General features: G+C 37.5%; 11 non-coding genes and 85 pseudogenes across 11 annotated transcripts; all 96 read left to right on the plus strand.

The window, feature by feature from the left end:
• Positions 1-63: 63 nt before the first annotated feature.
• LOC148457850 (5S ribosomal RNA) lies at positions 64-182 on the plus strand (annotated as a pseudogene).
• Positions 183-298: 116 nt separating this feature from the next.
• LOC148457851 (5S ribosomal RNA) lies at positions 299-417 on the plus strand (annotated as a pseudogene).
• Positions 418-533: 116 nt separating this feature from the next.
• LOC148457852 (5S ribosomal RNA) lies at positions 534-652 on the plus strand (annotated as a pseudogene).
• A 116-nt stretch (positions 653-768) lies between these two features.
• On the plus strand, positions 769-887 carry LOC148457853 (5S ribosomal RNA). Its single transcript, XR_015874217.1, has one exon. It is a non-coding gene; the product is annotated as a 5S ribosomal RNA (ribosomal RNA).
• A 116-nt stretch (positions 888-1003) lies between these two features.
• On the plus strand, positions 1004-1122 carry LOC148457854 (5S ribosomal RNA; annotated as a pseudogene).
• A 115-nt stretch (positions 1123-1237) lies between these two features.
• On the plus strand, positions 1238-1356 carry LOC148457855 (5S ribosomal RNA; annotated as a pseudogene).
• A 115-nt stretch (positions 1357-1471) lies between these two features.
• LOC148457856 (5S ribosomal RNA) lies at positions 1472-1590 on the plus strand (annotated as a pseudogene).
• Positions 1591-1705: 115 nt separating this feature from the next.
• LOC148457857 (5S ribosomal RNA) lies at positions 1706-1824 on the plus strand. Its single transcript, XR_015873376.1, has one exon. It is a non-coding gene; the product is annotated as a 5S ribosomal RNA (ribosomal RNA).
• A 116-nt stretch (positions 1825-1940) lies between these two features.
• On the plus strand, positions 1941-2059 carry LOC148457858 (5S ribosomal RNA; annotated as a pseudogene).
• A 117-nt stretch (positions 2060-2176) lies between these two features.
• On the plus strand, positions 2177-2295 carry LOC148457859 (5S ribosomal RNA; annotated as a pseudogene).
• Positions 2296-2411: 116 nt separating this feature from the next.
• Positions 2412-2530, plus strand: LOC148457860 (5S ribosomal RNA; annotated as a pseudogene).
• A 115-nt stretch (positions 2531-2645) lies between these two features.
• On the plus strand, positions 2646-2764 carry LOC148457861 (5S ribosomal RNA; annotated as a pseudogene).
• A 116-nt stretch (positions 2765-2880) lies between these two features.
• On the plus strand, positions 2881-2999 carry LOC148457862 (5S ribosomal RNA; annotated as a pseudogene).
• A 116-nt stretch (positions 3000-3115) lies between these two features.
• LOC148457863 (5S ribosomal RNA) lies at positions 3116-3234 on the plus strand (annotated as a pseudogene).
• A 116-nt stretch (positions 3235-3350) lies between these two features.
• LOC148457864 (5S ribosomal RNA) lies at positions 3351-3469 on the plus strand (annotated as a pseudogene).
• A 351-nt stretch (positions 3470-3820) lies between these two features.
• On the plus strand, positions 3821-3939 carry LOC148457865 (5S ribosomal RNA; annotated as a pseudogene).
• Positions 3940-4055: 116 nt separating this feature from the next.
• Positions 4056-4174, plus strand: LOC148457866 (5S ribosomal RNA; annotated as a pseudogene).
• Positions 4175-4290: 116 nt separating this feature from the next.
• On the plus strand, positions 4291-4409 carry LOC148457867 (5S ribosomal RNA; annotated as a pseudogene).
• Positions 4410-4525: 116 nt separating this feature from the next.
• LOC148457868 (5S ribosomal RNA) lies at positions 4526-4644 on the plus strand. Its single transcript, XR_015874228.1, has one exon. It is a non-coding gene; the product is annotated as a 5S ribosomal RNA (ribosomal RNA).
• A 116-nt stretch (positions 4645-4760) lies between these two features.
• On the plus strand, positions 4761-4879 carry LOC148457869 (5S ribosomal RNA; annotated as a pseudogene).
• Positions 4880-4994: 115 nt separating this feature from the next.
• On the plus strand, positions 4995-5113 carry LOC148457870 (5S ribosomal RNA; annotated as a pseudogene).
• A 115-nt stretch (positions 5114-5228) lies between these two features.
• Positions 5229-5347, plus strand: LOC148457871 (5S ribosomal RNA; annotated as a pseudogene).
• Positions 5348-5462: 115 nt separating this feature from the next.
• On the plus strand, positions 5463-5581 carry LOC148457872 (5S ribosomal RNA). Its single transcript, XR_015873377.1, has one exon. It is a non-coding gene; the product is annotated as a 5S ribosomal RNA (ribosomal RNA).
• Positions 5582-5697: 116 nt separating this feature from the next.
• On the plus strand, positions 5698-5816 carry LOC148457873 (5S ribosomal RNA; annotated as a pseudogene).
• A 117-nt stretch (positions 5817-5933) lies between these two features.
• Positions 5934-6052, plus strand: LOC148457874 (5S ribosomal RNA; annotated as a pseudogene).
• Positions 6053-6168: 116 nt separating this feature from the next.
• On the plus strand, positions 6169-6287 carry LOC148457875 (5S ribosomal RNA; annotated as a pseudogene).
• Positions 6288-6402: 115 nt separating this feature from the next.
• On the plus strand, positions 6403-6521 carry LOC148457876 (5S ribosomal RNA; annotated as a pseudogene).
• A 116-nt stretch (positions 6522-6637) lies between these two features.
• LOC148457877 (5S ribosomal RNA) lies at positions 6638-6756 on the plus strand (annotated as a pseudogene).
• Positions 6757-6872: 116 nt separating this feature from the next.
• Positions 6873-6991, plus strand: LOC148457878 (5S ribosomal RNA; annotated as a pseudogene).
• A 116-nt stretch (positions 6992-7107) lies between these two features.
• On the plus strand, positions 7108-7226 carry LOC148457879 (5S ribosomal RNA; annotated as a pseudogene).
• Positions 7227-7577: 351 nt separating this feature from the next.
• Positions 7578-7696, plus strand: LOC148457880 (5S ribosomal RNA; annotated as a pseudogene).
• Positions 7697-7812: 116 nt separating this feature from the next.
• LOC148457881 (5S ribosomal RNA) lies at positions 7813-7931 on the plus strand (annotated as a pseudogene).
• Positions 7932-8047: 116 nt separating this feature from the next.
• Positions 8048-8166, plus strand: LOC148457882 (5S ribosomal RNA; annotated as a pseudogene).
• Positions 8167-8281: 115 nt separating this feature from the next.
• Positions 8282-8400, plus strand: LOC148457883 (5S ribosomal RNA; annotated as a pseudogene).
• A 115-nt stretch (positions 8401-8515) lies between these two features.
• LOC148457884 (5S ribosomal RNA) lies at positions 8516-8634 on the plus strand (annotated as a pseudogene).
• A 116-nt stretch (positions 8635-8750) lies between these two features.
• LOC148457885 (5S ribosomal RNA) lies at positions 8751-8869 on the plus strand (annotated as a pseudogene).
• Positions 8870-8985: 116 nt separating this feature from the next.
• LOC148457886 (5S ribosomal RNA) lies at positions 8986-9104 on the plus strand (annotated as a pseudogene).
• Positions 9105-9220: 116 nt separating this feature from the next.
• Positions 9221-9339, plus strand: LOC148457887 (5S ribosomal RNA; annotated as a pseudogene).
• A 116-nt stretch (positions 9340-9455) lies between these two features.
• Positions 9456-9574, plus strand: LOC148457888 (5S ribosomal RNA; annotated as a pseudogene).
• A 116-nt stretch (positions 9575-9690) lies between these two features.
• On the plus strand, positions 9691-9809 carry LOC148457889 (5S ribosomal RNA; annotated as a pseudogene).
• A 116-nt stretch (positions 9810-9925) lies between these two features.
• LOC148457890 (5S ribosomal RNA) lies at positions 9926-10044 on the plus strand (annotated as a pseudogene).
• Positions 10045-10160: 116 nt separating this feature from the next.
• LOC148457891 (5S ribosomal RNA) lies at positions 10161-10279 on the plus strand. Its single transcript, XR_015874239.1, has one exon. It is a non-coding gene; the product is annotated as a 5S ribosomal RNA (ribosomal RNA).
• Positions 10280-10395: 116 nt separating this feature from the next.
• LOC148457892 (5S ribosomal RNA) lies at positions 10396-10514 on the plus strand (annotated as a pseudogene).
• Positions 10515-10629: 115 nt separating this feature from the next.
• On the plus strand, positions 10630-10748 carry LOC148457893 (5S ribosomal RNA; annotated as a pseudogene).
• Positions 10749-10863: 115 nt separating this feature from the next.
• Positions 10864-10982, plus strand: LOC148457894 (5S ribosomal RNA; annotated as a pseudogene).
• Positions 10983-11098: 116 nt separating this feature from the next.
• Positions 11099-11217, plus strand: LOC148457895 (5S ribosomal RNA; annotated as a pseudogene).
• Positions 11218-11333: 116 nt separating this feature from the next.
• On the plus strand, positions 11334-11452 carry LOC148457896 (5S ribosomal RNA; annotated as a pseudogene).
• Positions 11453-11568: 116 nt separating this feature from the next.
• On the plus strand, positions 11569-11687 carry LOC148457897 (5S ribosomal RNA; annotated as a pseudogene).
• A 116-nt stretch (positions 11688-11803) lies between these two features.
• Positions 11804-11922, plus strand: LOC148457898 (5S ribosomal RNA; annotated as a pseudogene).
• Positions 11923-12273: 351 nt separating this feature from the next.
• On the plus strand, positions 12274-12392 carry LOC148457899 (5S ribosomal RNA; annotated as a pseudogene).
• A 116-nt stretch (positions 12393-12508) lies between these two features.
• On the plus strand, positions 12509-12627 carry LOC148457900 (5S ribosomal RNA; annotated as a pseudogene).
• Positions 12628-12742: 115 nt separating this feature from the next.
• LOC148457901 (5S ribosomal RNA) lies at positions 12743-12861 on the plus strand (annotated as a pseudogene).
• Positions 12862-12977: 116 nt separating this feature from the next.
• LOC148457902 (5S ribosomal RNA) lies at positions 12978-13096 on the plus strand (annotated as a pseudogene).
• A 116-nt stretch (positions 13097-13212) lies between these two features.
• On the plus strand, positions 13213-13331 carry LOC148457903 (5S ribosomal RNA; annotated as a pseudogene).
• Positions 13332-13447: 116 nt separating this feature from the next.
• On the plus strand, positions 13448-13566 carry LOC148457904 (5S ribosomal RNA; annotated as a pseudogene).
• Positions 13567-13682: 116 nt separating this feature from the next.
• On the plus strand, positions 13683-13801 carry LOC148457905 (5S ribosomal RNA; annotated as a pseudogene).
• Positions 13802-14152: 351 nt separating this feature from the next.
• LOC148457906 (5S ribosomal RNA) lies at positions 14153-14271 on the plus strand (annotated as a pseudogene).
• Positions 14272-14387: 116 nt separating this feature from the next.
• On the plus strand, positions 14388-14506 carry LOC148457907 (5S ribosomal RNA; annotated as a pseudogene).
• A 116-nt stretch (positions 14507-14622) lies between these two features.
• On the plus strand, positions 14623-14741 carry LOC148457908 (5S ribosomal RNA; annotated as a pseudogene).
• Positions 14742-14857: 116 nt separating this feature from the next.
• LOC148457909 (5S ribosomal RNA) lies at positions 14858-14976 on the plus strand (annotated as a pseudogene).
• A 116-nt stretch (positions 14977-15092) lies between these two features.
• LOC148457910 (5S ribosomal RNA) lies at positions 15093-15211 on the plus strand (annotated as a pseudogene).
• A 116-nt stretch (positions 15212-15327) lies between these two features.
• Positions 15328-15446, plus strand: LOC148457911 (5S ribosomal RNA). Its single transcript, XR_015873158.1, has one exon. It is a non-coding gene; the product is annotated as a 5S ribosomal RNA (ribosomal RNA).
• A 116-nt stretch (positions 15447-15562) lies between these two features.
• LOC148457912 (5S ribosomal RNA) lies at positions 15563-15681 on the plus strand (annotated as a pseudogene).
• Positions 15682-15796: 115 nt separating this feature from the next.
• On the plus strand, positions 15797-15915 carry LOC148457913 (5S ribosomal RNA; annotated as a pseudogene).
• Positions 15916-16030: 115 nt separating this feature from the next.
• On the plus strand, positions 16031-16149 carry LOC148457914 (5S ribosomal RNA; annotated as a pseudogene).
• Positions 16150-16265: 116 nt separating this feature from the next.
• LOC148457915 (5S ribosomal RNA) lies at positions 16266-16384 on the plus strand (annotated as a pseudogene).
• A 116-nt stretch (positions 16385-16500) lies between these two features.
• Positions 16501-16619, plus strand: LOC148457916 (5S ribosomal RNA; annotated as a pseudogene).
• Positions 16620-16735: 116 nt separating this feature from the next.
• Positions 16736-16854, plus strand: LOC148457917 (5S ribosomal RNA; annotated as a pseudogene).
• A 116-nt stretch (positions 16855-16970) lies between these two features.
• On the plus strand, positions 16971-17089 carry LOC148457918 (5S ribosomal RNA; annotated as a pseudogene).
• A 351-nt stretch (positions 17090-17440) lies between these two features.
• On the plus strand, positions 17441-17559 carry LOC148457919 (5S ribosomal RNA; annotated as a pseudogene).
• A 116-nt stretch (positions 17560-17675) lies between these two features.
• Positions 17676-17794, plus strand: LOC148457920 (5S ribosomal RNA; annotated as a pseudogene).
• Positions 17795-17910: 116 nt separating this feature from the next.
• LOC148457921 (5S ribosomal RNA) lies at positions 17911-18029 on the plus strand (annotated as a pseudogene).
• A 116-nt stretch (positions 18030-18145) lies between these two features.
• On the plus strand, positions 18146-18264 carry LOC148457922 (5S ribosomal RNA; annotated as a pseudogene).
• A 116-nt stretch (positions 18265-18380) lies between these two features.
• On the plus strand, positions 18381-18499 carry LOC148457923 (5S ribosomal RNA; annotated as a pseudogene).
• A 116-nt stretch (positions 18500-18615) lies between these two features.
• LOC148457924 (5S ribosomal RNA) lies at positions 18616-18734 on the plus strand. The gene has a single exon (XR_015873169.1). It is a non-coding gene; the product is annotated as a 5S ribosomal RNA (ribosomal RNA).
• Positions 18735-18850: 116 nt separating this feature from the next.
• LOC148457925 (5S ribosomal RNA) lies at positions 18851-18969 on the plus strand (annotated as a pseudogene).
• Positions 18970-19084: 115 nt separating this feature from the next.
• On the plus strand, positions 19085-19203 carry LOC148457926 (5S ribosomal RNA; annotated as a pseudogene).
• Positions 19204-19319: 116 nt separating this feature from the next.
• On the plus strand, positions 19320-19438 carry LOC148457927 (5S ribosomal RNA; annotated as a pseudogene).
• Positions 19439-19554: 116 nt separating this feature from the next.
• LOC148457928 (5S ribosomal RNA) lies at positions 19555-19673 on the plus strand (annotated as a pseudogene).
• Positions 19674-19789: 116 nt separating this feature from the next.
• Positions 19790-19908, plus strand: LOC148457929 (5S ribosomal RNA). The gene has a single exon (XR_015873775.1). It is a non-coding gene; the product is annotated as a 5S ribosomal RNA (ribosomal RNA).
• Positions 19909-20259: 351 nt separating this feature from the next.
• On the plus strand, positions 20260-20378 carry LOC148457930 (5S ribosomal RNA; annotated as a pseudogene).
• A 116-nt stretch (positions 20379-20494) lies between these two features.
• On the plus strand, positions 20495-20612 carry LOC148457931 (5S ribosomal RNA; annotated as a pseudogene).
• A 114-nt stretch (positions 20613-20726) lies between these two features.
• Positions 20727-20845, plus strand: LOC148457932 (5S ribosomal RNA; annotated as a pseudogene).
• A 116-nt stretch (positions 20846-20961) lies between these two features.
• On the plus strand, positions 20962-21080 carry LOC148457933 (5S ribosomal RNA; annotated as a pseudogene).
• A 116-nt stretch (positions 21081-21196) lies between these two features.
• Positions 21197-21315, plus strand: LOC148457934 (5S ribosomal RNA; annotated as a pseudogene).
• A 116-nt stretch (positions 21316-21431) lies between these two features.
• LOC148457935 (5S ribosomal RNA) lies at positions 21432-21550 on the plus strand (annotated as a pseudogene).
• Positions 21551-21666: 116 nt separating this feature from the next.
• Positions 21667-21785, plus strand: LOC148457936 (5S ribosomal RNA). The gene has a single exon (XR_015873180.1). It is a non-coding gene; the product is annotated as a 5S ribosomal RNA (ribosomal RNA).
• Positions 21786-21901: 116 nt separating this feature from the next.
• LOC148457937 (5S ribosomal RNA) lies at positions 21902-22020 on the plus strand (annotated as a pseudogene).
• Positions 22021-22135: 115 nt separating this feature from the next.
• On the plus strand, positions 22136-22254 carry LOC148457938 (5S ribosomal RNA; annotated as a pseudogene).
• A 116-nt stretch (positions 22255-22370) lies between these two features.
• Positions 22371-22489, plus strand: LOC148457939 (5S ribosomal RNA; annotated as a pseudogene).
• A 116-nt stretch (positions 22490-22605) lies between these two features.
• Positions 22606-22724, plus strand: LOC148457940 (5S ribosomal RNA; annotated as a pseudogene).
• Positions 22725-22840: 116 nt separating this feature from the next.
• LOC148457941 (5S ribosomal RNA) lies at positions 22841-22959 on the plus strand. Its single transcript, XR_015873776.1, has one exon. It is a non-coding gene; the product is annotated as a 5S ribosomal RNA (ribosomal RNA).
• A 116-nt stretch (positions 22960-23075) lies between these two features.
• LOC148457942 (5S ribosomal RNA) lies at positions 23076-23194 on the plus strand. The gene has a single exon (XR_015874397.1). It is a non-coding gene; the product is annotated as a 5S ribosomal RNA (ribosomal RNA).
• Positions 23195-23310: 116 nt separating this feature from the next.
• LOC148457943 (5S ribosomal RNA) lies at positions 23311-23429 on the plus strand (annotated as a pseudogene).
• Positions 23430-23545: 116 nt separating this feature from the next.
• On the plus strand, positions 23546-23664 carry LOC148457944 (5S ribosomal RNA; annotated as a pseudogene).
• A 351-nt stretch (positions 23665-24015) lies between these two features.
• Positions 24016-24134, plus strand: LOC148457945 (5S ribosomal RNA; annotated as a pseudogene).
• Positions 24135-24167: the final 33 nt, after the last annotated feature.

Raw genomic sequence — 24167 nt, forward strand, 5'->3', positions numbered from 1 at the left:
AACTTATCAATGAATTTACTTGAGTTAAGAAGTAATAGAGGTCTAAATTTAATGCTTTTGAGTACCTACAGCCAAACCACACTGGACATGCCCAATCTCGTCTGATCTTGGAAGCTATGCAGTGTTGGGCCTGGTTTGTACTTGGATGGGAAACCACCTGGGAATACCTGGTGCTGTAGGTAATTTTATACAGCCACAACATTCTTTTCTATTACATTTTACATTTAATTTTTACAACTTATCAATGAATTTACTTGAGTTAAGAAGTAAAAGAGGTCTAAAGTTAAGGGTTTTGAGCACCTACAGCAAAACCACACTGGACATGTCCAATCTCGTCTGATCTTGGAAGCTATGCAGTGTTGGGCCTGGTAAGTTCTTGGATGGGAGACCACCTGGGAATACCAGGTGCTGTAGGTAATTTTATGCTGCCATAACATTCTTTTCTATTACATTTTACATTTAATTTTTTCAACTTATCAATGAATTTACTTGAGTTAAGAAGTAATAGAGGTCTAAAGTTAAGTTTTTTGAGCACCTACAGCCAAATCACACTGGACATGCCCAATCTCGTCTGATCTTGGAAGCTATGCAGTGTTGGGCCTGGTTATTACTTGGTTGGGAGACCACCTGGGAATACCAGGTGCTGTAGGTATTTTTATGCAGCCATAACTTTCTTTTCTATTACATTTTACATTTAATTTTTTCAACTTATCAATGAATTTACTTGAGTAAAGAAGTAAAAGAGGTCTAAAGTTAATGTATTTGAGCACCTACAGCCATACCACACTGGACGTGCCCAATCTCGTCTGATCTTGGAAACTATGCAGTGTTGGGCCTGGTTAGTACTTGGATGGGAGACCACCTGGGAATACCAGGTGCTGTAGGTAATTTTATACAGCCATAACATTCTTTTCTATTACATTTTACATTAAATTTTTTCAACTTATCAATAAATTTACTTGAGTTAAGAAGTAAAAGAGTTCTAAAGTTAATATTTTTGAGCACCTACAGCCAAACCACACTGGACCTGCCCAATCTCGTCTGATCTTGGAAGCTATGCAGTGTTGGGCCAGGTTAGTAATTGGATGGGAGACCACCTGGGAATACCAGGAGCTGTATGTAATTTTATACTGCCATAACATTCTTTTCGGTTACATTTTACATTTCATTTTTAAACTTAGCAATGAATTTACTTGAGTTAAGAAGTAAAAGAGGTCTAAATTTAAAGCTTTTGAGCACCTACAGCCGAACCACACTGGACATGCCCAATCTCGTCTGATCTTGGAAGCTATGCAGTGTTGGGCCTGGTTAGTACTTGGATGGGAGACCACCTGGGAATACCAGATGCTGTAGGTAATTTTATACTGCCATAACATTCATTTCTATTACATTTTACATTTAATTTTTCAACTTATCAATGAATTTACTTGAGTTAAGAAGTAATAGAGGTCTAAATTTAATGCTTTTGAGTACCTACAGCCAAACCACACTGGACATGCCCAATCTCGTCTGATCTTGGAAGCTATGCAGTGTTGGGCCTGGTTAGTTCTTGGATGGGAGACCACCCGGGAATACCAGGTGCTGTAGGTAATTTTATGCTGCCATAACATTCTTTTCGGTTACATTTTACATTTCATTTTTAAACTTAGCAATGAATTTACTTGAGTTAAGAAGTAAAAGAGGTCTAAAGTTAATGTTTTTGAGTACCTACAGTCAAACCACACTGGACATGCCCAATCTCATCTGATCTTGGAAGCTATGCAGTGTTGGGCCTGGTTAGTACTTGGATGGGAGACCACCTGGGAATACCAGGTGCTGTAGGTAATTTTATACAGCCATAACATTCTTTTCTATTACATTTTACATTTAATTTTTTCAACTTATCAATGAATTTACTTGAGTTAAGAAGTAATAGAAGTCTAAATTTAATGCTTTTGAGCACCTACAGCCAAACCACACTGGACATGCCCAATCTCGGCTGATCTTGGAAGCTATGCAGTGTTGGGCCTGGTTTGTACTTGGATGGGAAACCACCTGGGAATACCAGGTGATGTAGGTAATTTTATACAGCCAAAACATTCTTTTCTATTACATTTTACATTTAATTTTTTCAACTTATCAATGAATTTACTTGAGTTAAGAAGTAAAAGAGGGCTAAAGTAAATTTTTTTTGAGCACCTACAGTCAAACCACACTGGACATGCCCAATCTCGTCTGATCTTTGAAGCTATGCAGTGTTGGGCCTGGTTAGTACTTGGATGGGAGACCACCTGGGAATACCAGGTGCTGTAGGTAATTTTATACAGCCATAACATTCTTTTCTATTACATTTTACATTAAATTTTTTCAACTTATCAATGAATTTACTTGAGTTAAGAAGTAAAAGAGTTCTAAAGTTAATGTTTTTGAGCACCTACAACCAAACCACACTGGACATGCCCAAGCTCGTCTGATCTTGGAAGCTATGCAGTGTTGGGCCAGGTTAGTACTTGGATGGGAGACCACCTGGGAATACCAGGAGCTTTAGGTAATTTTATACTGCCATAACATTCTTTTCTGTTACATTTTACATTTCATTTTTAAACTTATCAATGAATTTACTTGAGTTAAGAAGTAAAAGATGTCTAAAGTTAAAATTTTTGAGCACCTACAGCCAAACCACACTGGACATGCCCAATCTCGTCTGATCTTGGAAGCTATGCAGTGTTGGGCCTGGTTAGTTCTTGGATGGGAGACCACCTGGGAATACCAGGTGCTGTAGGTAATTTTATGCTGCCATAAAATTCTTTTCTATAACATTTTACATTTAATTTTTTCAACTTATCAATGAATTTACTTGAGTTAAGAAGTAATAGAGGTCTAAAGTTAAACTTTCTGAGCACCTACAGCCAAACCACACTGGACATGCCCAATCTCGTCTGATCTTGGAAGCTATGCAGTGTTGGGCTTGGTTAGTACTTGGATGGGAGACCACCTGGGAATACCAGGAGCTGTAGGTAATTTTATACTGCCATAACATTCTTTTCTATTACATTTTACATTTCATTTTTACAACTTAACAATGAATTTACTTGAGTTAAGAAGTAATAGAGGTCTAAAGTTAAGTATTTTGAGCACCTACAGCCAAACCACTCTGGACGTGCCCAATCTCGTCTGATCTTGGAAACTAAGCATTGTTGGGTCTGGATAGTATTTGGATGGGAGACCACCTGGGAATACCAGGTGCTGTAGGTAATTTTATACAGCCAAAACATTCATTTCTATTACATTTTACAAAAATTTTTTTCAACTTATCAATGAATTTACTTGAGTTAAGAAGTAAAAGAGGTCTAAAGTTAATGTATTTGAGCACCTACAGCCAAACCACACTGGACATGCCCAATCTCATCTGATATTGGAAGCTATGCAGTGTTGGGCCTGGTTAGTGCTTGGATGGGAGACCACCTGGGAATACCAGATGCTGTAGGTAATTTTATACAGCCATAACATTCTTTTCTATTACATTTTACATTTAATTTTTTCAACTTATCAATGAATTTACTTGAGTTAAGAAGTAAAAGAGGTCTAAAGTTAATGTTTTTGGGCACCTACAGCAAAACCACACTGGACAAGGCCAATGTCCAGTGATCTTGGAAGCTGTGCAGTGTTGGGCATGGTTATTACGTGGATGGGAGACCACCTGGGAATACCAGGTGCTGTAGGTAATTTTATACTGCCATAACATTCTTTTCTATTACATTTTACATTTAATTTTTTCAACTTATCAATGAATTTACTTGAGTTAAGAAGTAATAGAGGTCTAAAGTTAAGTTTCTTGAGCACCTACAGCCAAATCACACTGGACATGCCCAATCTCGTCTGATCTTGGAAGCTATGCAGTGTTGGGCCTGGTTTGTACTTGGATGGGAAACCACCTGGGAATACCTGGTGCTGTAGGTAATTTTATACAGCCACAACATTCTTTTCTATTACATTTTACATTTAATTTTTTCAACTTATCAATGAATTTACTTGAGTTAAGAAGTAAAAGAGGTCTAAAGTTAAGGGTTTTGAGCACCTACAGCAAAACCACACTGGACATGTCCAATCTCGTCTGATCTTGGAAGCTATGCAGTGTTGGGCCTGGTAAGTTCTTGGATGGGAGACCACCTGGGAATACCAGGTGCTGTAGGTAATTTTATGCTGCCATAACATTCTTTTCTATTACATTTTACATTTAATTTTTTCAACTTATCAATGAATTTACTTGAGTTAAGAAGTAATAGAGGTCTAAAGTTAAGTTTTTTGAGCACCTACAGCCAAATCACACTGGACATGCCCAATCTCGTCTGATCTTGGAAGCTATGCAGTGTTGGGCCTGGTTAGTACTTGGTTGGGAGACCACCTGGGAATACCAGGTGCTGTAGGTATTTTTATGCAGCCATAACTTTCTTTTCTATTACATTTTACATTTAATTTTTTCAACTTATCAATGAATTTACTTGAGTAAAGAAGTAAAAGAGGTCTAAAGTTAATGTATTTGAGCACCTACAGCCATACCACACTGGACGTGCCCAATCTCGTCTGATCTTGGAAACTATGCAGTGTTGGGCCTGGTTAGTACTTGGATGGGAGACCACCTGGGAATACCAGGTGCTGTAGGTAATTTTATACAGCCATAACATTCTTTTCTATTACATTTTACATTAAATTTTTTCAACTTATCAATAAATTTACTTGAGTTAAGAAGTAAAAGAGTTCTAAAGTTAATATTTTTGAGCACCTACAGCCAAACCACACTGGACCTGCCCAATCTCGTCTGATCTTGGAAGCTATGCAGTGTTGGGCCAGGTTAGTAATTGGATGGGAGACCACCTGGGAATACCAGGAGCTGTATGTAATTTTATACTGCCATAACATTCTTTTTGGTTACATTTTACATTTCATTTTTAAACTTAGCAATGAATTTACTTGAGTTAAGAAGTAAAAGAGGTCTAAATTTAAAGCTTTTGAGCACCTACAGCCGAACCACACTGGACATGCCCAATCTCGTCTGATCTTGGAAGCTATGCAGTGTTGGGCCTGGTTAGTACTTGGATGGGAGACCACCTGGGAATACCAGATGCTGTAGGTAATTTTATACTGCCATAACATTCATTTCTATTACAGTTTACATTTAATTTTTCAACTTATCAATGAATTTACTTGAGTTAAGAAGTAATAGAGGTCTAAATTTAATGCTTTTGAGTACCTACAGCCAAACCACACTGGACATGCCCAATCTCGTCTGATCTTGGAAGCTATGCAGTGTTGGGCCTGGTTAGTTCTTGGATGGGAGACCACCCGGGAATACCAGGTGCTGTAGGTAATTTTATGCTGCCATAACATTCTTTTCGGTTACATTTTACATTTCATTTTTAAACTTAGCAATGAATTTACTTGAGTTACGAAGTAAAAGAGGTCTAAAGTTAATGTTTTTGAGTACCTACAGTCAAACCACACTGGACATGCCCAATCTCATCTGATCTTGGAAGCTATGCAGTGTTGGGCCTGGTTAGTACTTGGATGGGAGACCACCTGGGAATACCAGGTGCTGTAGGTAATTTTATACAGCCATAACATTCTTTTCTATTACATTTTACATTTAATTTTTTCAACTTATCAATGAATTTACTTGAGTTAAGAAGTAATAGAAGTCTAAATTTAATGCTTTTGAGCACCTACAGCCAAACCACACTGGACATGCCCAATCTCGGCTGATCTTGGAAGCTATGCAGTGTTGGGCCTGGTTTGTACTTGGATGGGAAACCACCTGGGAATACCAGGTGATGTAGGTAATTTTATACAGCCAAAACATTCTTTTCTATTACATTTTACATTTAATTTTTTCAACTTATCAATGAATTTACTTGAGTTAAGAAGTAAAAGAGGGCTAAAGTAAATTTTTTTTGAGCACCTACAGTCAAACCACACTGGACATGCCCAATCTCGTCTGATCTTTGAAGCTATGCAGTGTTGGGCCTGGTTAGTACTTGGATGGGAGACCACCTGGGAATACCAGGTGCTGTAGGTAATTTTATACAGCCATAACATTCTTTTCTATTACATTTTACATTAAATTTTTTCAACTTATCAATGAATTTACTTGAGTTAAGAAGTAAAAGAGTTCTAAAGTTAATGTTTTTGAGCACCTACAACCAAACCACACTGGACATGCCCAAGCTCGTCTGATCTTGGAAGCTATGCAGTGTTGGGCCAGGTTAGTACTTGGATGGGAGACCACCTGGGAATACCAGGAGCTTTAGGTAATTTTATACTGCCATAACATTCTTTTCTGTTACATTTTACATTTCATTTTTAAACTTATCAATGAATTTACTTGAGTTAAGAAGTAAAAGATGTCTAAAGTTAAAATTTTTGAGCACCTACAGCCAAACCACACTGGACATGCCCAATCTCGTCTGATCTTGGAAGCTATGCAGTGTTGGGCCTGGTTAGTTCTTGGATGGGAGACCACCTGGGAATACCAGGTGCTGTAGGTAATTTTATGCTGCCATAAAATTCTTTTCTATTACATTTTACATTTAATTTTTTCAACTTATCAATGAATTTACTTGAGTTAAGAAGTAATAGAGGTCTAAAGTTAAACTTTCTGAGCACCTACAGCCAAACCACACTGGACATGCCCAATCTCGTCTGATCTTGGAAGCTATGCAGTGTTGGGCTTGGTTAGTACTTGGATGGGAGACCACCTGGGAATACCAGGAGCTGTAGGTAATTTTATACTGCCATAACATTCTTTTCTATTACATTTTACATTTCATTTTTACAACTTAACAATGAATTTACTTGAGTTAAGAAGTAATAGAGGTCTAAAGTTAAGTATTTTGAGCACCTACAGCCAAACCACTCTGGACGTGCCCAATCTCGTCTGATCTTGGAAACTAAGCATTGTTGGGTCTGGATAGTATTTGGATGGGAGACCACCTGGGAATACCAGGTGCTGTAGGTAATTTTATACAGCCAAAACATTCATTTCTATTACATTTTACAAAAAATTTTTTCAACTTATCAATGAATTTACTTGAGTTAAGAAGTAAAAGAGGTCTAAAGTTAATGTATTTGAGCACCTACAGCCAAACCACACTGGACATGCCCAATCTCATCTGATATTGGAAGCTATGCAGTGTTGGGCCTGGTTAGTGCTTGGATGGGAGACCACCTGGGAATACCAGATGCTGTAGGTAATTTTATACAGCCATAACATTCTTTTCTATTACATTTTACATTTAATTTTTTCAACTTATCAATGAATTTACTTGAGTTAAGAAGTAAAAGAGGTCTAAAGTTAATGTTTTTGGGCACCTACAGCAAAACCACACTGGACAAGGCCAATGTCCAGTGATCTTGGAAGCTGTGCAGTGTTGGGCATGGTTATTACGTGGATGGGAGACCACCTGGGAATACCAGGTGCTGTAGGTAATTTTATACTGCCATAACATTCTTTTCTATTACATTTTACATTTAATTTTTTCAACTTATCAATGAATTTACTTGAGTTAAGAAGTAATAGAGGTCTAAAGTTAAGTTTCTTGAGCACCTACAGCCAAATCACACTGGACATGCCCAATCTCGTCTGATCTTGGAAGCTATGCAGTGTTGGGCCTGGTTTGTACTTGGATGGGAAACCACCTGGGAATACCTGGTGCTGTAGGTAATTTTATACAGCCACAACATTCTTTTCTATTACATTTTACATTTAATTTTTTCAACTTATCAATGAATTTACTTGAGTAAAGAAGTAAAAGAGGTCTAAAGTTAATGTATGTGAGCACCTACAGCCATACCACACTGGACGTGCCGAATCTTGTCTGATCTTGGAAACTATGCAGTGTTGGGCCTGGTTAGTACTTGGATGGGAGACCACCTGGGAATTCCAGGTGCTGTAGGTAATTTTATACAGCCATAACATTCTTTTCTATTACATTTTACATTAAATTTTTTCAACTTATCAATGAATTTACTTGAGTTAAGAAGTAAAAGAGTTCTAAAGTTAAAATTTTTGAGCACCTACAGCCAAACCACACTGGACCTGCCCAATCTCGTCTGATCTTGGAAGCTATGCAGTGTTGGGCCAGGTTAGTAATTGGATGGGAGGCCACCTGGGAATACCAGGAGCTGTATGTAATTTTATACTGCCATAACATTCTTTTCGGTTACATTTTACATTTCATTTTTAAACTTAGCAATGAATTTACTTGAGTTAAGAAGTAAAAGAGGTCTAAATTTAAAGCTTTTGAGCACCTACAGCCAAACCACACTGGACATGCCCAATCTCGTCTGATCTTGGAAGCTATACAGTGTTGGGCCTGGTTAGTACTTGGATGGGAGACCACCTGGGAATACCAGGTGCTGTTGGTAATTTTAAACTGCCATAACATTCTTTTCTATTACATTTTACATTTCATTTTTAAACTTATCAATGAATTTACTTGAGTTAAGAAGTAAAAGAGGACTAAAGTTAATGTTTTTGAGCACCTACAGCCAAACCACACTGGACATGCCCAATCTCATCTGATCTTGGAAGCTATGCAGTGTTGGGCCTGGTTAGTACTTGGATGGGAGACCACCTGGGAATACCAGATGCTGTAGGTAATTTTATACTGCCATAACATTCATTTCTATTACATTTTACATTTAATTTTTTCAACTTATCAATGAATTTACTTGAGTTAAGAAGTAATAGAGGTCTAAATTTAATGCTTTTGAGTACCTACAGCCAAACCACACTGGACATGCCCAATCTCGTCTGATCTTGGAAGCTATGCAGTGTTGGGCCTGGTTAGTTCTTGGATGGGAGACCACCTGGGAATACCAGGTGCTGTAGGTAATTTTATGCTGCCATAACATTCTTTTCTATTACATTTTACATTTAATTTTTTCGACTTATCAATGAATTTACTTGAGTTAAGAAGTAATAGAGGTCTAAAGTTAAGTTTCTTGAGCACCTACAGCCAAATCACACTGGACATGCCCAATCTCATCTGATCTTGGAAGCTATGCAGTGTTGGGCCTGGTTTGTACTTGGATGGGAAACCACCTGGGAATACCTGGTGCTGTAGGTAATTTTATACAGCCACAACATTCTTTTCTATTACATTTTACATTTAATTTTTTCAACTTATCAATGAATTTACTTGAGTTAAGAAGTAAAAGAGGTCTAAAGTTAAGGGTTTTGAGCACCTACAGCAAAACCACACTGGACATGTCCAATCTCATCTGATCTTGGAAGCTATGCAGTGTTGGGCCTGGTAAGTTCTTGGATGGGAGACCACCTGGGAATACCAGGTGCTGTAGGTAATTTTATGCTGCCATAACATTCTTTTCTATTACATTTTACATTTCATTTTTTCAACTTATCAATGAATTTACTTGAGTTAAGAAGTAATAGAGGTCTAAAGTTAAGTTTCTTGAGCACCTACTGCCAAATCACACTGGACATGCCCAATCTCGTCTGATCTTGGAAGCTATGCAGTGTTGGGCCTGGTTTGTACCTGGATGGGAAACCACCTGGGAATACCTGGTGCTGTAGGTAATTTTATACAGCCACAACATTCTTTTCTATTACATTTTACATTTAATTTTTTCAACTTATCAATGAATTTACTTGAGTTAAGAAGTAAAAGAGGTCTAAAGTTAAGGGTTTTGAGCACCTACAGCAAAACCACACTGGACATGTCCAATCTCATCTGATCTTGGAAGCTATGCAGTGTTGGGCCTGGTAAGTTCTTGGATGGGAGACCACCTGGGAATACCAGGTGCTGTAGGTAATTTTATGCTGCCATAACATTCTTTTCTATTACATTTTACTTTTAATTTTTTCAACTTATCAATGAATTTACTTGAGTTAAGAAGTAATAGAGGTCTAAAGTTAAGTTTTTTGAGCACCTACAGCCAAATCACACTGGACATGCCCAATCTCGTCTGATCTTGGAAGCTATGCAGTGTTGGGTCTGGTTAGTACTTGGTTGGGAGACCACCTGGGAATACCAGGTGCTGTTGGTATTTTTATGCAGCCATAACTTTCTTTTCTATTACATTTTACATTTAATTTTTTCAACTTATCAATGAATTTACTTGAGTAAAGAAGTAAAAGAGGTCTAAAGTTAATGTATTTGAGCACCTACAGCCATACCACACTGGACGTGCCCAATCTCGTCTGATCTTGGAAACTATGCAGTGTTGGGCCTGGTTAGTACTTGGATGGGAGACCACCTGGGAATACCAGGTGCTGTAGGTAATTTTATACAGCCATAACATTCTTTTCTATTACATTTTACATTAAATTTTTTCAACTTATCAATGAATTTACTTGAGTTAAGAAGTAAAAGAGTTCTAAAGTTAATATTTTTGAGCACCTACAGCCAAACCACACTGGACCTGCCCAATCTCGTCTGATCTTGGAAGCTATGCAGTGTTGGGCCAGGTTAGTAATTGGATGGGAGGCCACCTGGGAATACCAGGAGCTGTATGTAATTTTATACTGCCATAACATTCTTTTCGGTTACATTTTACATTTCATTTTTAAACTTAGAAATGAATTTACTTGAGTTAAGAAGTAAAAGAGGTCTAAATTTAAAGCTTTTGAGCGCCTACAGCCAAACCACACTGGACATGCCCAATCTCGTCTGATCTTGGAAGCTATGCAGTGTTGGGCCTGGTTAGTACTTGGATGGGAGACCACCTGGGAATACCAGGTGCTGTTGGTAATTTTAAACTGCCATAACATTCTTTTCTATTACATTTTACATTTCATTTTTAAACTTATCAATGAATTTACTTGAGTTAAGAAGTAAAAGAGGACTAAAGTTAATGTTTTTGAGCACCTACAGCCAAACCACACTGGACATGCCCAATCTCGTCTGATCTTGGAAGCTATGCAGTGTTGGGCCTGGTTAGTACTTGGATGGGAGACCACCTGGGAATACCAGATGCTGTAAGTAATTTTATACTGCCATAACATTCATTTCTATTACATTTTACATTTAATTTTTTCAACTTATCAATGAATTTACTTGAGTTAAGAAGTAATAGAGGTCTAAATTTAATGCTTTTGAGTACCTACAGCCAAACCACACTGGACATGCCCAATCTCGTCTGATCTTGGAAGCAATGCAGTGTTGGGCCTGGTTAGTTCTTGGATGGGAGACCACCTGGGAATACCAGGTGCTGTAGGTAATTTTATGCTGCCATAACATTCTTTTCTATTACATTTTACATTTAATTTTTTCAACTTATCAATGAATTTACTTGAGTTAAGAAGTAATAGAGGTCTAAAGTTAAGGTTTCTGAGCACCTACAGCCAAACCACACTGGACATGCCCAATCTCGTCTGATCTTGGAAGCTATGCAGTGTTGGGCTTGATTAGTACTTGGATGGGAGACCACCTGGGAATACCAGGAGCTGTAGGTAATTTTATACTGCCATAACATTCTTTTCTATTACATTTTACATTTCATTTTTACAACTTAACAATGAATTTACTTGAGTTAAGAAGTAATAGAGGTCTAAAGTTAAGTATTTTGAGCACCTACAGCCAAACCACTTTGGACGTGCCCAATCTCATCTGATCTTGAAAACTAAGCATTGTTGGGTCTGGTTAGTATTTGGATGGGAGACCACCTGGGAATACCAGGTGCTGTAGGTAATTTTATACAGCCAAAACATTCATTTCTATTACATTTTACATAAAAATTTTTCAACTTATCAATGAATTTACTTGAGTAAAGAAGTAAAAGAGGTCTAAAGTTAATGTATTTGAGCACCTACAGCCAAACCACACTGGAAATGCCCAATCTCATCTGATATTGGAAGCTATGCAGTGTTGGGCCTGGTTAGTGCTTGGATGGGAGACCACCTGGGAATACCAGATGCTGTAGGTAATTTTATACAGCCATAACATTCTTTTCTATTACATTTTACATTTAATTTTTTCAACTTATCAATGAATTTACTTGAGTTAAGAAGTAAAAGAGGTCTAAAGTTAATGTTTTTGGGCACCTACAGCAAAACCACACTGGACAAGGCCAATGTCCAGTGATCTTGGAAGCTGTGCAGTGTTGGGCATGGTTATTACGTGGATGGGAGACCACCTGGGAATACCAGGTGCTGTAGGTAATTTTATACTGCCATAACATTCTTTTCTATTACATTTTACATTTAATTTTTTCAACTTATCAATGAATTTACTTGAGTTAAGAAGTAATAGAGGTCTAAAGTTAAGTTTCTTGAGCACCTACAGCCAAATCACACTGGACATGCCCAATCTCGTCTGATCTTGGAAGCTATGCAGTGTTGGGCCTGGTTAGTACTTGGTTGGGAGACCACCTGGGAATACCAGGTGCTGTTGGTATTTTTATGCAGCCATAACATTCTTTTCTATTACATTTTACATTTAATTTTTTCAACTTATCAATGAATTTACTTGAGTAAAGAAGTAAAAGAGGTCTAAAGTTAATGTATTTTAGCACCTACAGCCATACCACACTGGACATGCCCAAGCTCGTCTGATCTTGGAAGCTATGCAGTGTTGGGCCAGGTTAGTACTTGGATGGGAGACCACCTGGGAATACCAGGTGCTGTTGGTAATTTTAAACTGCCATAACATTCTTTTCTATTACATTTTACATTTCATTTTTAAACTTATCAATGAATTTACTTGAGTTAAGAAGTAAAAGAGGACTAAAGTTAATGTTTTTGAGCACCTACAGCCAAACCACACTGGACATGCCCAATCTCGTCTGATCTTGGAAGCTATGCAGTGTTGGGCCTGGTTAGTACTTGGATGGGAGACCACCTGGGAATACCAGATGCTGTAAGTAATTTTATACTGCCATAACATTCATTTCTATTACATTTTACATTTAATTTTTTCAACTTATCAATGAATTTACTTGAGTTAAGAAGTAATAGAGGTCTAAATTTAATGCTTTTGAGTACCTACAGCCAAACCACACTGGACATGCCCAATCTCGTCTGATCTTGGAAGCAATGCAGTGTTGGGCCTGGTTAGTTCTTGGATGGGAGACCACCTGGGAATACCAGGTGCTGTAGGTAATTTTATGCTGCCATAACATTCTTTTCTATTACATTTTACATTTAATTTTTTCAACTTATCAATGAATTTACTTGAGTTAAGAAGTAATAGAGGTCTAAAGTTAAGGTTTCTGAGCACCTACAGCCAAACCACACTGGACATGCCCAATCTCGTCTGATCTTGGAAGCTATGCAGTGTTGGGCTTGATTAGTACTTGGATGGGAGACCACCTGGGAATACCAGGAGCTGTAGGTAATTTTATACTGCCATAACATTCTTTTCTATTACATTTTACATTTCATTTTTACAACTTAACAATGAATTTACTTGAGTTAAGAAGTAATAGAGGTCTAAAGTTAAGTATTTTGAGCACCTACAGCCAAACCACTTTGGACGTGCCCAATCTCATCTGATCTTGAAAACTAAGCATTGTTGGGTCTGGTTAGTATTTGGATGGGAGACCACCTGGGAATACCAGGTGCTGTAGGTAATTTTATACAGCCAAAACATTCATTTCTATTACATTTTACATAAAAATTTTTCAACTTATCAATGAATTTACTTGAGTAAAGAAGTAAAAGAGGTCTAAAGTTAATGTATTTGAGCACCTACAGCCAAACCACACTGGAAATGCCCAATCTCATCTGATATTGGAAGCTATGCAGTGTTGGGCCTGGTTAGTGCTTGGATGGGAGACCACCTGGGAATACCAGATGCTGTAGGTAATTTTATACAGCCATAACATTCTTTTCTATTACATTTTACATTTAATTTTTTCAACTTATCAATGAATTTACTTGAGTTAAGAAGTAAAAGAGGTCTAAAGTTAATGTTTTTGGGCACCTACAGCAAAACCACACTGGACAAGGCCAATGTCCAGTGATCTTGGAAGCTGTGCAGTGTTGGGCATGGTTATTACGTGGATGGGAGACCACCTGGGAATACCAGGTGCTGTAGGTAATTTTATACTGCCATAACATTCTTTTCTATTACATTTTACATTTAATTTTTTCAACTTATCAATGAATTTACTTGAGTTAAGAAGTAATAGAGGTCTAAAGTTAAGTTTCTTGAGCACCTACAGCCAAATCACACTGGACATGCCCAATCTCGTCTGATCTTGGAAGCTATGCAGTGTTGGGCCTGGTTAGTACTTGGTTGGGAGACCACCTGGGAATACCAGGTGCTGTTGGTATTTTTATGCAGCCATAACATTCTTTTCTATTACATTTTACATTTAATTTTTTCAACTTATCAATGAATTTACTTGAGTAAAGAAGTAAAAGAGGTCTAAAGTTAATGTATTTTAGCACCTACAGCCATACCACACTGGACATGCCCAAGCTCGTCTGATCTTGGAAGCTATGCAGTGTTGGGCCAGGTTAGTACTTGGATGGGAGACCACCTGGGAATACCAGATGCTGTAGGTAATTTTATACTGCCATAACATTCATTTCTATTACATTTTACAATTAATTTTTTCAACTTATCAATGAATTTACTTGAGTTAAGAAGTAATAGAGGTCTAAATTTAATGCTTTTGAGTACCTACAGCCAAACCACACTGGACATGCCCAATCTCGTCTGATCTTGGAAGCTATGCAGTGTTGGTCCTGGTTTGTACTTGGATGGGAAACCACCTGGGAATACCTGGTGCTGTAGGTAATTTTATACAGCCACAACATTCTTTTCTATTACATTTTACATTTAATTTTTTCAACTTATCAATGAATTTACTTGAGTTAAGAAGTAAAAGAGGTCTAAAGTTAAGGGTTTTGAGCACCTACAGCAAAACCACACTGGAAATGTCCAATCTCGTCTGATCTTGGAAGCTATGCAGTGTTGGGCCTGGTAAATTCTTGGATGGGAGACCACCTGGGAATACCAGGTGCTGTAGGTAATTTTATGCTGCCATAACATTCTTTTCTATTACATTTTACATTTAATTTTTTCAACTTATCAATGAATTTACTTGAGTTAAGAAGTAATAGAGGTCTAAAGTTAAGTTTTTTGAGCACCTACAGCCAAATCACACTGGACATGCCCAATCTTGTCTGATCTTGGAAGCTATGCAGTGTTGGGCCTGGTTAGTACTTGGTTGGGAGACCACCTGGGAATACCAAGTGCTGTTGGTATTTTTATGCAGCCATAACTTTCTTTTCTATTACATTTTACATTTAATTTTTTCAACTTATCAATGAATTTACTTGAGTAAAGAAGTAAAAGAGGTCTAAAGTTAATGTATTTGAGCACCTACAGCCATACCACACTGGACATGCCCAATCTCGTCTGATCTTGGAAACTATGCAGTGTTGGGCCTGGTTAGTACTTGGATGGGAGACCACCTGGGAATACCAGGTGCTGTAGGTAATTTTATACAGCCATAACATTCTTTTCTATTACATTTTACATTAAATTTTTTCAACTTATCAATGAATTTACTTGAGTTAAGAAGTAAAAGAGTTCTAAAGTTAATATTTTTGAGCACCTACAGCCAAACCACACTGGACCTACCCAATCTCGTCTGATCTTGGAAGCTATGCAGTGTTGGGCCAGGTTAGTAATTGGATGGGAGACCACCTGGGAATACCAGGAGCTGTATGTAATTTTATACTGCCATAACATTCTTTTCGGTTACATTTTACATTTCATTTTTAAACTTAGCAATGAATTTACTTGAGTTAAGAAGTAAAAGAGGTCTAAATTTAAAGCTTTTGAGCACCTACAGCCAAACCACACTGGACATGCCCGATCTCGTCTGATCTTGGAAGCTATGCAGTGTTGGGCCTGGTTAGTACTTGGATGGGAGACCACCTGGGAATACCTGATGCTGTAGGTAATTTTATACTAACATAACATTCTTTTCTATTACATTTTACATTTCATTTTTAAACTTATCAATGAATTTACTTGAGTTAAGAAGTAAAAGAGGACTAAAGTTAATGTTTTTGAGCACCTACAGCCAAACCACACTGGACATGCCCAATCTCGTCTGATCTTGGAAGCTATGCAGTGTTGGGCCTGGTTAGTACTTGGATGGGAGACCACCTGGGAATACCAGATGCTGTAAGTAATTTTATACTGCCATAACATTCATTTCTATTACATTTTACATTTAATTTTTTCAACTTATCAATGAATTTACTTGAGTTAAGAAGTAATAGAGGTCTAAATTTAATGCTTTTGAGTACCTACAGCCAAACCACACTGGACATGCCCAATCTCGTCTGATCTTGGAAGCAATGCAGTGTTGGGCCTGGTTAGTTCTTGGATGGGAGACCACCTGGGAATACCAGGTGCTGTAGGTAATTTTATGCTGCCATAACATTCTTTTCTATTACATTTTACATTTAATTTTTTCAACTTATCAATGAATTTACTTGAGTTAAGAAGTAATAGAGGTCTAAAGTTAAGGTTTCTGAGCACCTACAGCCAAACCACACTGGACATGCCCAATCTCGTCTGATCTTGGAAGCTATGCAGTGTTGGGCTTGATTAGTACTTGGATGGGAGACCACCTGGGAATACCAGGAGCTGTAGGTAATTTTATACTGCCATAACATTCTTTTCTATTACATTTTACATTTCATTTTTACAACTTAACAATGAATTTACTTGAGTTAAGAAGTAATAGAGGTCTAAAGTTAAGTATTTTGAGCACCTACAGCCAAACCACTTTGGACGTGCCCAATCTCATCTGATCTTGAAAACTAAGCATTGTTGGGTCTGGTTAGTATTTGGATGGGAGACCACCTGGGAATACCAGGTGCTGTAGGTAATTTTATACAGCCAAAACATTCATTTCTATTACATTTTACATAAAAATTTTTCAACTTATCAATGAATTTACTTGAGTAAAGAAGTAAAAGAGGTCTAAAGTTAATGTATTTGAGCATCTACAGCCAAACCACACTGGAAATGCCCAATCTCATCTGATATTGGAAGCTATGCAGTGTTGGGCCTGGTTAGTGCTTGGATGGGAGACCACCTGGGAATACCAGATGCTGTAGGTAATTTTATACAGCCATAACATTCTTTTCTATTACATTTTACATTTAATTTTTTCAACTTATCAATGAATTTACTTGAGTTAAGAAGTAAAAGAGGTCTAAAGTTAATGTTTTTGGGCACCTACAGCAAAACCACACTGGACAAGGCCAATGTCCAGTGATCTTGGAAGCTGTGCAGTGTTGGGCATGGTTATTACGTGGATGGGAGACCACCTGGGAATACCAGGTGCTGTAGGTAATTTTATACTGCCATAACATTCTTTTCTATTACATTTTACATTTAATTTTTTCAACTTATCAATGAATTTACTTGAGTTAAGAAGTAATAGAGGTCTAAAGTTAAGTTTCTTGAGCACCTACAGCCAAATCACACTGGACATGCCCAATCTCGTCTGATCTTGGAAGCTATGCAGTGTTGGGCCTGGTTAGTACTTGGTTGGGAGACCACCTGGGAATACCAGGTGCTGTTGGTATTTTTATGCAGCCATAACATTCTTTTCTATTACATTTTACATTTAATTTTTTCAACTTATCAATGAATTTACTTGAGTAAAGAAGTAAAAGAGGTCTAAAGTTAATGTATTTTAGCACCTACAGCCATACCACACTGGACATGCCCAAGCTCGTCTGATCTTGGAAGCTATGCAGTGTTGGGCCAGGTTAGTACTTGGATGGGAGACCACCTGGGAATACCAGATGCTGTAGGTAATTTTATACTGCCATAACATTCATTTCTATTACATTTTACAATTAATTTTTTCAACTTATCAATGAATTTACTTGAGTTAAGAAGTAATAGAGGTCTAAATTTAATGCTTTTGAGTACCTACAGCCAAACCACACTGGACATGCCCAATCTCGTCTGATCTTGGAAGCTATGCAGTGTTGGTCCTGGTTTGTACTTGGATGGGAAACCACCTGGGAATACCTGGTGCTGTAGGTAATTTTATACAGCCACAACATTCTTTTCTATTACATTTTACATTTAATTTTTTCAACTTATCAATGAATTTACTTGAGTTAAGAAGTAAAAGAGGTCTAAAGTTAAGGGTTTTGAGCACCTACAGCAAAACCACACTGGAAATGTCCAATCTCGTCTGATCTTGGAAGCTATGCAGTGTTGGGCCTGGTAAATTCTTGGATGGGAGACCACCTGGGAATACCAGGTGCTGTAGGTAATTTTATGCTGCCATAACATTCTTTTCTATTACATTTTACATTTAATTTTTTCAACTTATCAATGAATTTACTTGAGTTAAGAAGTAATAGAGGTCTAAAGTTAAGTTTTTTGAGCACCTACAGCCAAATCACACTGGACATGCCCAATCTTGTCTGATCTTGGAAGCTATGCAGTGTTGGGCCTGGTTAGTACTTGGTTGGGAGACCACCTGGTAATACCAAGTGCTGTTGGTATTTTTATGCAGCCATAACTTTCTTTTCTATTACATTTTACATTTAATTTTTTCAACTTATCAATGAATTTACTTGAGTAAAGAAGTAAAAGAGGTCTAAAGTTAATGTATTTGAGCACCTACAGCCATACCACACTGGACATGCCCAATCTCGTCTGATCTTGGAAACTATGCAGTGTTGGGCCTGGTTAGTACTTGGATGGGAGACCACCTGGGAATACCAGGTGCTGTAGGTAATTTTATACAGCCATAACATTCTTTTCTATTACATTTTACATTAAATTTTTTCAACTTATCAATGAATTTACTTGAGTTAAGAAGTAAAAGAGTTCTAAAGTTAATATTTTTGAGCACCTACAGCCAAACCACACTGGACCTACCCAATCTCGTCTGATCTTGGAAGCTATGCAGTGTTGGGCCAGGTTAGTAATTGGATGGGAGACCACCTGGGAATACCAGGAGCTGTATGTAATTTTATACTGCCATAACATTCTTTTCGGTTACATTTTACATTTCATTTTTAAACTTAGCAATGAATTTACTTGAGTTAAGAAGTAAAAGAGGTCTAAATTTAAAGCTTTTGAGCACCTACAGCCAAACCACACTGGACATGCCCAATCTCGTCTGATCTTGGAAGCTATGCAGTGTTGGGCCTGGTTAGTACTTGGATGGGAGACCACCTGGGAATACCTGATGCTGTAGGTAATTTTATACTAACATAACATTCTTTTCTATTACATTTTACATTTAATTTTTTCAACTTATCAATGAATTTACTTGAGTTAAGAAGTAAAAGAGGTCTAAAGTTAATGTTTTTGAGCACCTACAGTCAAACCACACTGGACATGCCCAATCTCGTCTGATCTTGGAAGCTATGCAGTGTTGGGCCTGGTTAGTATTTGAATGGGAGACCACCTGGGAATACCAGGTGCTGTAGGTAATTTTATACTGTCATAACATTCTTTTCTATTAAATTTTACATTTAATTTTTTCAACTTATCAATGAATTTACTTGAGTTAAGAAGTAAAAGAGGTCTAAATTTAATGTTTTTGAGCACCTACAGTCAAACCACACTGGACATGCCCAATCTCATCTGATCTTGGAAGCTATGCAGTGTTGGGCCTGGTTAGTACTTGGATGGGAGACCACCTGGGAATAACAGGTGCTGTAGGTAATTTTATACAGCCATAACATTCTTTTCTATTACATTTTACATTTAATTTTTTCAACTTATCAATGAATTTACTTGATTTAAGAAGTAAAAGAGGGCTAAAGTTAATGTTTTTGAGCACCTACAGTCAAACCACACTGGACATGCCCAATCTCGTCTGATCTTGGAAGCTATGCAGTGTTGGGCCTGGTTAGTACTTGGATGGGAGACCACCTGGGAATACCAGGTGCTGTAGGTAATTTTATACAGCCATAACATTCTTTTCTATTACATTTTACATTTAATTTTTTCAACTTATCAATGAATTTACTTGAGTTAAGAAGTAAAAGAGGTCTAAAGTTAATGTTTTTGGGCACCTACAGCAAAACCACACTGGACAAGGCCAATGTCCAGTGATCTTGGAAGCTGTGCAGTGTTGGGCATGGTTATTACATGGATGGGAGACCACCTGGGAATACCAGGTGCTGTAGGTAATTTTATACTGCCATAACATTCTTTTCTATTACATTTTACATTTAATTTTTTCAACTTATCAATGAATTTACTTGAGTTAAGAAGTAATAGAGGTCTAAAGTTAAGTTTCTTGAGCACCTACAGCCAAATCACACTGGACATGCCCAATCTCATCTGATCTTGGAAGCTATGCAGTGTTGGGCCTGGTTAGTACTTGGTTGGGAAACCACCTGGGAATACCAGGTGCTGTTGGTATTTTTATGCAGCCATAACATTCTTTTCTATTACATTTTACATTTAATTTTTTCAACTTATCAATGAATTTACTTGAGTAAAGAAGTAAAAGAGGTCTAAAGTTAATGTATTTTAGCACCTACAGCCATACCACACTGGACATGCCCAAGCTCGTCTGATCTTGGAAGCTATGCAGTGTTGGGCCAGGTTAGTACTTGGATGGGAGACCACCTGGAATACCAGGAGCTGTAGGTACTTTTATACTGCCATAACATTCTTTTCTGTTACATTTTACATTTCATTTTTAAACTTATTAATGAATTTACTTGAGTTAAGAATTAAAGAGGTCTAAAGTTAAAGTTTTTGAGCACCTACAGCCAAACCACACTGGACATGCCCAATCTTGTCTGATCTTGGAAGCTATGCAGTGTTGGGCCTGGTTAGTACTTGGATGGGAGACCACCTGGGAATACCAGATGCTGTAGGTAATTTTATACTGCCATAACATTCATTTCTATTACATTTTACAATTAATTTTTTCAACTTATCAATGAATTTACTTGAGTTAAGAAGTAATAGAGGTCTAAATTTAATGCTTTTGAGTACCTACAGCCAAACCACACTGGACATGCCCAATCTCGTCTGATCTTGGAAGCTATGCAGTGTTGGTCCTGGTTTGTACTTGGATGGGAAACCACCTGGGAATACCTGGTGCTGTAGGTAATTTTATACAGCCACAACATTCTTTTCTATTACATTTTACATTTAATTTTTTCAACTTATCAATGAATTTACTTGAGTTAAGAAGTAAAAGAGGTCTAAAGTTAAGGGTTTTGAGCACCTACAGCAAAACCACACTGGAAATGTCCAATCTCATCTGATCTTGGAAGCTATGCAGTGTTGGGCCTGGTAAATTCTTGGATGGGAGACCACCTGGGAATACCAGGTGCTGTAGGTAATTTTATGCTGCCATAACATTCTTTTCTATTACATTTTACATTTAATTTTTTCAACTTATCAATGAATTTACTTGAGTTAAGAAGTAATAGAGGTCTAAAGTTAAGTTTTTTGAGCACCTACAGCCAAATCACACTGGACATGCCCAATCTTGTCTGATCTTGGAAGCTATGCAGTGTTGGGCCTGGTTAGTACTTGGTTGGGAGACCACCTGGGAATACCAGGTGCTGTTGGTATTTTTATGCAGCCATAACTTTCTTTTCTATTACATTTTACATTTAATTTTTTCAACTTATCAATGAATTTACTTGAGTAAAGAAGTAAAAGAGGTCTAAAGTTAATGTATTTGAGCACCTACAGCCATACCACACTGGACATGCCCAATCTCGTCTGATCTTGGAAACTATGCAGTGTTGGGCCTGGTTAGTACTTGGATGGGAGACCACCTGGGAATACCAGGTGCTGTAGGTAATTTTATACAGCCATAACATTCTTTTCTATTACATTTTACATTAAATTTTTTCAACTTATCAATGAATTTACTTGAGTTAAGAAGTAAAAGAGTTCTAAAGTTAATATTTTTGAGCACCTACAGCCAAACCACACTGGACCTACCCAATCTCGTCTGATCTTGGAAGCTATGCAGTGTTGGGCCAGGTTAGTAATTGGATGGGAGACCACCTGGGAATACCAGGAGCTGTATGTAATTTTATACTGCCATAACATTCTTTTCGGTTACATTTTACATTTCATTTTTAAACTTAGCAATGAATTTACTTGAGTTAAGAAGTAAAAGAGGTCTAAATTTAAAGCTTTTGAGCACCTACAGCCAAACCACACTGGACATGCCCAATCTCGTCTGATCTTGGAAGCAATGCAGTGTTGGGCCTGGTTAGTACTTGGATGGGAGACCACCTGGGAATACCTGATGCTGTAGGTAATTTTATACTAACATAACATTCTTTTCTATTACATTTTACATTTAATTTTTTCAACTTATCAATGAATTTACTTGAGTTAAGAAGTAAAAGAGGTCTAAAGTTAATGTTTTTGAGCACCTACAGTCAAACCACACTGGACATGCCCAATCTCGTCTGATCTTGGAAGCTATGCAGTGTTGGGCCTGGTTAGTATTTGAATGGGAGACCACCTGGGAATACCAGGTGCTGTAGGTAATTTTATACTGTCATAACATTCTTTTCTATTAAATTTTACATTTAATTTTTTCAACTTATCAATGAATTTACTTGAGTTAAGAAGTAAAAGAGGTCTAAATTTAATGTTTTTGAGCACCTACAGTCAAACCACACTGGACATGCCCAATCTCATCTGATCTTGGAAGCTATGCAGTGTTGGGCCTGGTTAGTACTTGGATGGGAGACCACCTGGGAATAACAGGTGCTGTAGGTAATTTTATACAGCCATAACATTCTTTTCTATTACATTTTACATTTAATTTTTTCAACTTATCAATGAATTTACTTGATTTAAGAAGTAAAAGAGGGCTAAAGTTAATGTTTTTGAGCACCTACAGTCAAACCACACTGGACATGCCCAATCTCGTCTGATCTTGGAAGCTATGCAGTGTTGGGCCTGGTTAGTACTTGGATGGGAGACCACCTGGGAATACCAGGTGCTGTAGGTATTTTTATACTGCCAAAACATTCTTTTCTATTACATTTTACATTTAATTTTTTCAACTTATCAATGAATTTACTTGAGTAAAGAAGTAAAAGAGGTCTAAAGTTAATGTATTTGAGCACCTACAGCCAAACCACACTGGACATGCCCAATCTCGTCTGATCTTGGAAACTATGCAGTGTTGGGCCTGGTTAGTACTTGGATGGGAGACCACCTGGGAATACCAGGTGCTGTAGGTAATTTTATACTGCCATAACATTCTTTTCTATTACATTTTACATTTCATTTTTACAACTTAACAATGAATTTACTTGAGTTAAGAAGTAATAGAGGTCTAAAGTTAAGTATTTTGAGCACCTACAGCCAAACCACTCTGGATGTGCCCAATCTCGTCTGATCTTGGAAACTAAGCATTGTTGGGTCTGGTTAGTATTTGGATGGGAGACCACCTGGGAATACCAGGTGCTGTAGGTAATTTTATACAGCCAAAACATTCATTTCTATTACATTTTACATAAAATTTTTTCAACTTATCAATGAATTTACTTGAGTTAAGAAGTAAAAGAGGTCTAAAGTTAATGTATTTGAGCACCTACAGCCAAACCACACTGGACATGCCCAATCTCGTCTGATATTGGAAGCTATGCAGTGTTGGGCCTGGTTAGTGCTTGGATGGGAGACCACCTGGGAATACCAGATGCTGTAGGTAATTTTATACAGCCATAACATTCTTTTCTATTACATTTTACATTTAATTTTTTCAACTAATCAATGAATTTACTTGAGTTAATAAGTAAAAGAGGTCTAAAGTTAATGTTTTTGGGCACCTACAGCAAAACCACACTGGACATGGCCAATGTCCAGTGATCTTGGAAGCTGTGCAGTGTTGGGCATGGTTATTACGTGGATGGGAGACCACCTGGGAATACCAGGTGCTGTAGGTAATTTTATACTGCCATAACATTCTTTTCTATTACATTTTACATTTAATTTTTTCAACTTATCAATGAATTTACTTGAGTTAAGAAGTAATAGAGGTCTAAAGTTAAGTTTCTTGAGCACCTACAGCCAAATCACACTGGACATGCCCAATCTCGTCTGATCTTGAAAGCTATGCAGTGTTGGGCCTGGTTAGTACTTGGTTGGGAGACCACCTGGGAATACCAGGTGCTGTTGGTATTTTTATGCAGCCATAACATTCTTTTCTATTAC

The sequence above is a fragment of the Taudactylus pleione genome, unplaced genomic scaffold (genome assembly GCF_031769625.1).
Source record: "Taudactylus pleione unplaced genomic scaffold, aTauple2 ptg000967l, whole genome shotgun sequence".
Taxonomy (NCBI): Eukaryota; Metazoa; Chordata; class Amphibia; order Anura; family Myobatrachidae; genus Taudactylus; species Taudactylus pleione.